The sequence below is a fragment of the Eptatretus burgeri genome, chromosome 9, assembly GCF_056783735.1.
Source record: "Eptatretus burgeri isolate ZD-2024b chromosome 9, Ebu_testis_v1, whole genome shotgun sequence".
In the NCBI taxonomy this organism is placed as follows: domain Eukaryota; kingdom Metazoa; phylum Chordata; class Myxini; order Myxiniformes; family Myxinidae; genus Eptatretus; species Eptatretus burgeri.
This window is the reverse complement of record NC_140969.1, coordinates 23,454,501-23,465,668: the sequence shown is the minus strand read 5'-3', so window position 1 is coordinate 23,465,668 and position 11,168 is coordinate 23,454,501. Positions and strand designations below refer to the sequence as shown.

Genomic DNA, 11,168 nt, shown 5'->3' with positions numbered 1-11,168 from the left:
AAACGGCATCAGCCCATATGTCCTAAAAACCTGCTGCTCTGCTCTTGCTCACCCTCTCTCTGTTCTATTCACCCTCTCATTTGCTCAAGGTCATCTGTCATCTGCTTGGAAATCAGCAAGCATCACTGCCCTGCACAAAAAAGGTGCAAAACAGATCCCTGCAACTACAGACCAATCAGCCTTCTCCCAATCATCAGCAAGGTTATGGAATCCATCATCGCTTCAGACATCAAATCCTTCCTCTTCTCCAATGGCTTGATTTCTGATCATCAATTTAGATTCAGACCAGGTCACTCTACCCTGGATATGCTGCTTCTGCTCTCCCAACAATGGATGGAGGTACTCAATGCCGGACATGATATCAGAGCCATATGCCTAGACATATTGCACACTTTCGATATGGTCTGGAACCCTTCGCTGCTCACCAAACTCTCTTCCGATGGTATCGAAGGCCATCTCCACTCATGGGCCCATGGCTTGCAGCCTTCCTCTCCTGTCACAGCCATTGTGTGGCCCTAAATGGAGTTCTCTCATCTCATCTTCCTGTCCAGGCTGGAGTTCTTCAAAGCAGCATTCTAAGCCTTGTTCTTTTTCTGGTTTTCATCACTTATCTCTTCGACTCTCTGGAAAATCCTCTGTATCTCTTTGCTGATGACTCCACCCTATGCCATACCATCTGTCATCCCTCAGATCAGCAAGCAGCAGCTTCTTCACTCACTAAAGATCTGGATAAAATCACAAACAGGTCCAACATGTGGAACATGTCTTTTCAGCCTAACAAATCTCACACTCTCACTATGTCTCTGAAAGGACCATCTGGAACCCCCCCCCCCCCACACACACCAAATAATTTCTCAACAATCCTCTTGAAGAAGTCCGTTTATTCAAGCTTCTGGGTCTCATTATCTGCCATGATATTTCCTGGGAAAGCCACATTTCATGCAAAGTCCTTCCCTGGCACACTTGAGCTCCTGACCACGTAAGCTTTCGTCCACAGCCTGATGGAGTACTGGTCTCCCCTCTGGGCTGGTGCTCCTGCCTCTCACCTTTTTCGGCTTCATGCTGTGAAAACCAAGGCATTTAAGATCATTGGTATCTCCTGCGGTGAGGCTGAGTCTTTGGGCCTCTCACTCTCTCACCACAGGCAGGTCGGTAGTCTTTCTGTCTTCCACCATCTCCTCTCCGGTCTCCCCCCCGGCTCTCTCTGTGATATGTCCTCCCCATATTTCTGCAGGGCGCTCAAGGTCCGCCCATCAAAATCACGAATCACTGCTCACTTCACTCCTTCATACCTCTTTTTTCTCCACCTTTAGAATGAACTCCCACACTCTCTTCAATCCCATTCTTCCTTCCAGTTCTTCAAAACAGCTGTTCACCATCACCACTTATCTTCCCCCATCCAAAAGCATGATCTTTTCTACCCCCGTTAATCCACCCCAAACCCACCTCCTTCAAATTCCCTGCTTTCCTTCCTTAAAGTTCTCTGTCATGTAAGGTCCTGAAAGTCCCTGTGTTGTCCATCTTGTATACCCCGTGCTCCCCGCCCCCATCCCTCTCCCACCCCTCTTGTCTCCTGCCACCCCCCTCTTTGTTGTGCGTTCTGTGTGTCAGCTCTCATACGAGCCTCGACAATGTATCCAAAAATAAAAATAAAAAGTGATTTTTCACCGTTGAGAGATTGGGCTAAAAGCGATATTGCATGATATCTCAAAAAACTGTGGACGGATTCGGATTAAAGTTGGTGGACTTGTTGGGGTGCGTCATAGCGACAAATTAATTCGATTTTTGTGAAGATCCGACTCCGGATCCAGATCCGAGAATTTTTCATTTGATTCTTCACCATTGGAGAGATCGGGCCAAAATTATACAGAGCACAATATCTCAAGAGGTTATGGATGGATTCCACAGAAAGTTTGTGTACAAGTTGGGAGTGTGGCAATGATGAATTGATTCGATTTTGGTTCAGGTCTGGGTTCAGGTCTGGCGGAGGTACGTGCTCTACCGAGTGCAGCTCCGTTGAGCCAAGTGTTACTCTATGAGTGATTTTTCATTTTTTTTTTGTTTTTCAGTTGCAGGACATCCGATTGTTGGATGCAAAACTGAGTAAGTTGGAATGCCTGCAGTCATTTTCAGACAGAGGATTTATCCAGGTGTGCAGACAAGGTCGGGTGCCGGTCCACATTCGGAGAAGCGAAAATGAATCGGTGCAGTTCCAACGAAACTCTGATGTTCCATCTGCCTCTTCATCTTAGCTACATTGTCTATCTCCTTTATTGAAACTTTTTCATCAGCATCGATATCTTTGTACAGACAGGGTGAGTCACACAAATGTACCCGATTTGAAAATTTTATTTAAAAAAATATATATTAGTACGTAGAAATGTCAGACGTAGTAGTTAACTAGCAGGGGCTACCCGAGGGGAGTTGGAGTTTCTCGGCAGTGCCCGGTTGGGTGAGCTTTTCCCAGTGGTGGTTTCGGCCGTGAAAGAGCAACAAAGAAAAGCACATATCTAAATTGTTTACAAGATTTCAACTTTTACAACACACAATTTGTGCCAGAAACCCTGCGTAGTTTTTTTTTCTTGTGCAGTGCATTGTTGTGGAGGGGGGTGGGATGAGGGGGGTTGAGGGGGGGTTGTACCCATGACCTGACCCTGTTACCCCCAGCACATTTTCAAAATTTGGTGGAAATTGGCCTCGCCATTATTTTTCGATGACATTCAGACAAACATACAGATAATTTCCTTGTGGATGTGCCGACCAACTAGGTCGCATTGTGCTCTAACACTGCAGTATTGGCTTTCCGCAATTGAATGCTCAATCACCTGTTGGTGCGTGGTCGGTGGGGGGGGGGAATTTTGAGGGGGACTTTTTGGTGTTCTTGACTTGAACCTGAGTAACCCTCGCACTTGTGCAAAATAAGTTGGAGATTGGCTCAGCCGGATTTTTCTATACTTTTCAGAAATACATAAGCATACATACAGAGAATTTCTGAGAAGGGGGATCTTGTGGGGAAGGTGGGGCGAGCTTAAAACCTCACCCAAATTCTGAAGTTCTAAAATCCAAAATTTAGGACCTCTGTGTTCTACGCTTAGGGCATGGAAGAATAACATAGAATCGCACAAACGAACACACAAACACTTGAAAATATTTCCATAGATTAGGTCGGGTAAGCATTCAAATTGTTTGTAGGAACTGCATTTTGGCATTTCTAATATTTTTCTTTTTTTTATTTGCAAGTAACATGGCACATCTAACAACAGTGGAGCGAATCTTCATTGCAGAGAAGAAGGTAGAACTGAAACCAGTGAAAGTAGTGCCGCGTGCGTTCAGAAGACGATTCCCTCGACATATGCATCAATCTCGAAGATTATACATCGCCGTACAGTTTGAAAGTGGAGCGAGACGGGCTCTGTGAAGAACAATAATGCAGGACACTCTGGACCTTCAAGGAATATTCAAATTCCAGAGACCTTCAACAGAATTAAGGAAATTATTTACGCGTATCCCCAGAAAATAAACAAGATGCATTTCACATGAAATCGGAGAGTCTCAAAGCAGTGTCATTCGAGTGTTAATGTCTCTTCTGAAAGGTTTCCCTTTCAAAATCCAATTGATTGCACCAGTTAGACTCAGATGAGGAGCATCAACATTATGAAATTTGTGCGTGATTCAGCAGGATTATTGATCAAGCAGGAATCAACAGAGACGACATAATCTTCAGTGACAAATGTCATGTTTACTTGAATGGTAAACAAACAGAATTGTCGGTTTTTGGGGCATGGATACACCAGCTCACTTTGTTGAGTTAGACCTCCATTCCCCAAAAATGATATGGTGTGATCTCAGTAGTCATTGGATTTCTGGTCCATACTTTTTTGAAGATCAGGATACCGAGGAAGAGGTGTCTATGAATACGGAACGTTACGTACACATGTTGTACACATATTTCTGGAGTCATGTGAGATGTGTTCCGAGTGCTTGGTTTCAACAGGACGAAGCAACTATGCATACAGCTCGCTTGTCCATGTTGAAACCAAGCACTCGGAACACATCTCACATGACTACAGAAATATGTGGCTCAACACTCACGTTCCTGGAAGATTAATATCCCACCAATCTGGATTTCCTTGGCCTCCAAGATGTCCTGGCCTCTCACCTTTAGATTTGGCTTAGGGAAATGTTTTCAAAGAGAACTCCATGAACATTCCTGACCTCAAAGACGCTGTAAGGAGGGCTCGTTCCAGTCTCACGTGAAACACACCAGTCTGGATAGTCAGAAACTATTCCATACGTATCTGTAAAGCCTAGTGTTGGTTTAGTGACGAGGATGGCTGGCTTGTGATCTTAGGGTCCTGAGTTTGAGCTCTATTGGCTGCTGAATTAACATGAGGTGGGGTTGACTCAGCCTGTCACCTTTCTGAGGTTGGTCAAATGAGTACCAGTGCACTGGTATGGGGCACAGTATCAGTGGCATGGTCATGCCCCAACAAAATGATAGCTACCGGCAGCAAAGCTGCCATCTGCAAGAATAAGAATATGTATCTGTAAGTTTGTAGAAGTTAGAGGAGGATATTTCGAACAATTCTGATAGTCAAACTAAACTTTATGAGTTCCTTTATGCATCATGTAAATTATATGACCTTGCATGAAAAATAGTAGATTTAATAAACAATTAAAATCGGTTACATTTTGTGACCAACTCTGTACAATGAAATGTTGACAACATGGGAAATCTTCATTCCTCTAAGATATCGTAAATGGAACTGAACGTGGCCTCAAAATCTTGTTCCTGTTAAGATATCTCAGAAATGTATGAATTCCTTATTAAATTCCAAATTAAAGGAAGACTTTTCTGGACGTTCTTTATCGCATAAAAACACATCTTCGCCTAAATATTGTTCTATTCCTTAAGTGTCTCTTCCCAGTTACAATCGTTTTTTACTTTGCCAGGTATATCTTGCGTCATATTGATATCAATACACCTGATAAATAATAATCCGACTCTTTATCATCATTCACGATATTTCCCACAGGATGCTATCATTCCTGATAATCATTCCAGAGTCGACTTCTAACAAGCTTATCCAAAATAATCCATTTTCATTTGCAGTCCCACTCCCCTTCCTCCCCCTTCCCTAACATTGAATGACAGTAACGGCTAGTTATTGTTTTCCTCAAAAGAGAAGCTTCAATGATACAGATCTATCAGCACATGATATTTTTCTGTAGCTAAATAACCATTGTAACATAATGAATTCAACACAAACGTTTTCCCAGTGTTTCCATATGTATTCGTAAAGCTGAGTGAGATCCTCATCAAAGTTGTAGAAACTCTTGAAGGCTTCGAGGATGCAGTCTCACTGTTTGGGTGTAGCATCGCATTGCTGTCGTAGCAGGCTCACTCGATAGAGACAATGATCTCGTGATCAAGAAAAGAAATTTTCATGTTTGTGTTGAACCACCGTAATACATGTGTATATATATATATATATATATATATATATATATATATATATATATATATATATATATATATATATATATATATATATATATATATATATATATATATATATATATATATATATATATATATATATATATATATATATATATGTATGTACATATAAATATATTGTGCCTGATGAAGCCATCTGTGAAGCTGGCGAAACGTTGCCCTGAGACCTGGTCTGCTCTTGCCTTTTTGCACAAATTGGCAGAATCGATCGAGTTTTTACTTTTGGTTCGAAGTGCCTTTTCTTCTTTAAAAAAAATATATATATATATATATATATATATATATATATATATATATATATATATATATTTGATATATACTTGCAATACCCATGCACATGCACGGGATAGCAATACAACATAGCTGCTGGTAGCAGACGACAGACCGACACGGGGAATGACAAAAATACGCATTGTGCAAAATGCAAGTGGTACTATGGAACGCCAAGACTTCCCAAACATTATCGGCATGTCCACTAAGTGCCACAGAAATTTCCTAAGGATCGTGTGACGGCGAGCCGAGTTTTTAGTGTGGAAGCTTGGTATTATAATCGAGATATTTCATATATATATGTATATGTATATATATATATATATATATATATATATATATATATATATATATATATATATATATATATATATATATATATATATATATATATATATCCATGTATTTTTATATTTATGTATATATATATATATTTTTTTAATTATTTTTACATATATTTATGTGTTTTTTTTAATACATTTCGTAGGCTAATGCTGTCTGAGCATCAGTTCTGCCAAAGTATATTCTTTGGCTCAGGATACAATCCTGGCCAAGTCGTCACTTCAACACTTGAAGTCTGGGTAGGAATTTGGAATTTGTTTATGGTGTCGGCGACTGCTCGCCTCCTCTTCACAGAGGACACTGTGGGATCTTTGACGTCCACCAACTAATGCCGGCAGATGGGATGCCCAATTTAATGTCCATCCAAGGGATGGCACACACATTGATGAATCATCCTGCCTATGAAACACCGGCTTTGTACAGTAAATGGGTTAAGATTCAAACCCACGGTATACAGTGTAGAGGTGAGTGTGTGCACCCTTTGGCCCATCATGCCAGCACAAGTGTGTAAGGACATTGACTTAAAAAAAAAAACAGCAATTCTGTTTCAATGTGATGGTTGATTGTCACCCTCTTCAGGTTGAACAAAGTATAACCAATGGTGCCTTTGAAGGTGTCGTAGACATAAACATCGTTAAAGCAGTGGTTGTGGCTTTTTTGCATACAAAGCAGGGTAAAGGGACACAACGGGAGACACTTGGAAAAAGAATGCTCGAGGGGAAAATGAATGAGGGTGGAAGAACACAGGGGGTGAACAAACGATACAAGCTCAAACCCCGAGAGAAGGGGCTGAAAGAACAAGATAAAGGAAAACAGTTGAGGGATGAAACAGCAATGGAACAAAAACGGAAATGATGGAGAGGGAAGAAAAAAATAACCTAGAAAGAAAGGGTGGCAACGGGGTTGGTTATAATGGGGTCAGAAAAGATCATGGTTTTGGATGGGGGGAGCGGTGGTGGGGTGACCCAAGACAGTGGTGAACACCTGTCTTAAAGCCCTGGAGGAAAGAGTGAGATTGAACATGCTGAGGAATTTGTTCCACAGGTGAGAGAAAACAGGAAAAATGAGAGGATATAGATATATATGTGGTTGCAGCCACGGGTACCGAGACACGAGTTTGTCACTCAGGGGGGTTAATCCCCGGTTGTCTTCGGAAGAGCCGGACCTGCGGCCACCGCTCACAATTAACGTTGTGGTCTGGTGAGTTGTTTTAGAACCACGAACGCCACCCAGTCAACCATGATTTCCATTCCATTTAACTAGAGGTCATGTGGTTACCTGAGTGGGGAGTGCACCCTCGGCAAAGCACCAATGTTATCTCGATTAGATTTTAATTTGGCTGACTGCTTTGGCTGACCAAGGCACAATCTCGGGTGGCTCCATATCCAGAATTGTTAACCTCCGCCATCGAAGATGGACGGAGTTTACTGTTTTCACCCCTGTCTGTTTGCTTGTTTGTTTGTTTGTGAACAGTATTACGGAAAAACTCCTCGACGGATTTCGACGAAACTTGGTGGGGGGGTTAGGTATGGTCCAAGGATCATGCCATTACATTTTGGACTTGGTCCAAAGTCCAATATGGCCGATATGGCGGCCATTTTGAAAAAATATTTGAATTTTTGTTTTTACATTTCTACATGTTTTAAGTGATTTCCAACCCCCCCCCAAAAAAAAAATTGTTAGAGAAAAAAAAAACAAAATTTTGCAACTTTTTTTTCAAAAAAATTTTGATTTTTTTTTTTGGGCATTTCTACATGTGCATCGATCTCGTTCAAAAATGTAATGGGCCCGATATGTTCTCATGGATCAGGCATTACATGGCGGAGGTATGCGCTTCACTGAGTGCCCTTCTAGTTCAGAATACATTAGTCAACATATGTACCAATTTTGGTGCTTTTATGCAAATTTGAACAATTGGTTTGCTATGCTGCAGTACTATATGGCAGCATAGTCTGATATTTCACATCCATTGTTCATATTTGCATAAAAGCACCAAAATTGGTACATATGTAGAATAATGTATTCCGAACAATTCTAGATATGGAGCCACCCGAGATTGTGCCTTGGTCAGCCAAATCCAGGGTCATGAACAAACATACAGGTCAGCTACCACTCAAATGGATCTTTGGCAGTTGGTGTCTGTGACTTCCGAGTGACGTTACAATGACCACATCAACATAATATTTTTCAACGTTTTTGAAAGTTGTATTTCAAATAAACAGATACAAAAGCAAATGAGGAAGTTCACCATTACATGCAATGTCAAACTCCGATTCCGGTGTTGAGTTGTTTCCGCCGCCCAGTGTCCCAGTCCTGCCAGCACAACTCGCGTGTGTTCACCTCGTCCGTCGGGGCTGTCGATCCTTCAAATCCCATCGCGGTGTCCTCTATCATACGCTGGCCCATCCAGGATGATTTCAAGAGCTCAAAGTAATTATTTTCCAATACACAATCTCAATGAGTTTTAATCAACCCGATTATAATCAGCTCCACGTGTTAACAACTGCTCTGGACATTAACACTTCATTCACTCATCAGAGTTAAATTGAGCACGGGGACGGTCAAAACGCACTTCCTGTCACCTGTCTCTGCACACATTCCTCTCGTGGGTTTATATGGAATCACAGAACAATCCCATGCCTTCCGGAAAATGTGATTCTCGTCCATATTGGAAAGTCCATCTGAGAAGGTTCCAGTATCAACAATCGACATGAATCTCACTAGACAGTTTACAGTGCAATACTGTCATCTACAGTCCAAATTAGCTCATTATACATCAAGCTGTTTATATTTCAATTTACCGATCCATGCTGCACAAAACTTATAACATAAAACCGTCAATTTTAATCGTTAATTTACAGATATTTACGAATCCATACAATATCTAGCTTTTAACTGATACACCCCGTCAGCCGCTGGACCGGTTTCATCACAAATTGTTGAATCATCAGCGACAGTGCAGACAGAAACGCACACCAATGTGGCTCCCAAGCATGTGTGCTTTTTGACATTTGCATGCGGTACATGCTTGCGAGCCTCAATCGATCTCAGATGTGCTTCGGCAATGTTGGTTCCACTTGGCCAACTCACGAAGGTCTGTTGCTTCACTGCCAACATGGTACCCGCTTGCACTCAGACTTTTATGTATGGTACCACGGCTCTGAGCATGGGATCCCATGGGAAGTTCTGGGGCAACTGGCAATCATGGTCTCTTGGAGTTTTCCAGAGGCGACATCTGTCACAGTTTATATATCTAGGTTTCATTGATTAAGAGAGAGCTAATTGGTTATTCCCTCCATTCACAGGTGAGACATGTGAGTGGTTCTTTGTTTTTCATACATATGATGACTGCTCTTGACATTTATACGTGATGCATGCTTCGGAGCCTAAGTGGTGCATGTTTCTGTCTGTACTGTCACTAATGATTCACCAACAAGTTAAAAATGGGTCTGGCAGCTGAAGGGGTGTGCAGCATTGGGATTATCATGTTGTACCATTTGTTTATGTCTTTCCAGCTGTGGAGGAACTCTGGGAACGGTTTCAAACAGCAAAGGGTACCTTGGTATATCTATTTTTATATATATATATCTATATATATATATATATATATATATATATATATATATATATGTAAAAATATACAAACACACACTAGTAAGTAGCACCCATTGCTTCACTAACGGGAACATTAGAGGGGGATGGGTGGGGGAGAGTGAGGAGATGGAGGGAGAAAGAGAGAGGAGGTAGGAGCAGCATGGAGGAAGGGAGAGTGAGGAGAGGTGGGGAAAGGGAAGACAGTGAGAGGTGAGAGGAAGGAAAGAGGATGGATAAACTGATGGAGGGGATTCATGTGCAAATAACCTTGGTGGGGAGATTGGTAAGAAGTATGCTGGTCATGTGGTGAAGATGGAGGAAGAGAGAATGGAAAAGAAAAGCGATATGTTTAGGGGGCAATGCTGGAGGAAAATAGGTAGACCATGGTTGACATTGGAAGATTTGTGGGGTAGTTGGAGAGTGGAGAGAATTGACTGAGGACAGAGTGAAGTGGAGGAGTATTATGATCAAGGCAGGGCAGAAGATTTGTGCCATTGTACCTCACCCCTTATAAAGCAGAGAGGAGTGTGTGTGTGTGTGAGTGTGTGTGTGTGTGTGTGTGTGTGTGTGTGTGTGTGTGTGTGTGTGTGTGTGTGTGTGTGTGTGTGTGTGTGTGTGTGTGTGTGTGTACATATATATATATATATATATATATATATATATATATATATATATATATATATATATATATATATATATATATATATATATATATATATATATATATATATATATATATATATATATATATATATATGTATATATTTATATATATATATATATATATATGTATATATGTATATATTTATATATATATGTATATATTTATATATATATATATATGTATATATGTATATATTTATATATATGTATATATATATATGTATGTATATATTTATATATATGTATATATTTCTATGTATATATTTCTATATATGTATATATTTCTATATATGTATGTATATATTTCTATATATGTATATATTTCTATATATGTATATATATATATATATATATATATATATATATATATATATATATATGTATATATTACTATATATATATATATATATATGTTTGTATATATTTCTATATATGTGTATATATATGTTTGTATATATATTTATATATATGTGTATATATATGTTTGTATATATATTTATATATATATATATATATGTGTGTATGTATATGTATGTATATATATATATATATATATATATGTAAATATAATGTATATATATGTATATATATATATGCAGTAGACTAGGCGTAAGTCAGCAGCGTGTAACTCGTCACTTCACCTAAGTCGGCAGCGTCAAAAAGTCCCGAATTTATCTCATGTTAAATCCCTTTGAATAAAGGGTCATCCCTCTGTAAGTCGTCATCTCGAAGTCGTCACTTCGTCTAAGTCGTCAGATGTTGTCCGTTCCCGCGTAAT

The 11,168-nt window shown here is 39.9% G+C and overlaps 1 long non-coding RNA gene across 1 annotated transcript in view; it reads left to right on the top strand.

Annotated features, from left to right (window-relative positions):
- The first annotated feature begins 2,083 nt into the window (after positions 1–2,083).
- LOC147019718 (uncharacterized) overlaps positions 2,084–11,168 on the top strand; it is a 21,997-nt gene continuing 12,912 nt past the window's right edge. The window contains exon 1 of the long non-coding RNA XR_015062041.1: positions 2,084–2,315. This is a non-coding gene — a long non-coding RNA (uncharacterized LOC147019718). The remainder of the gene's footprint in view (positions 2,316–11,168) is intronic.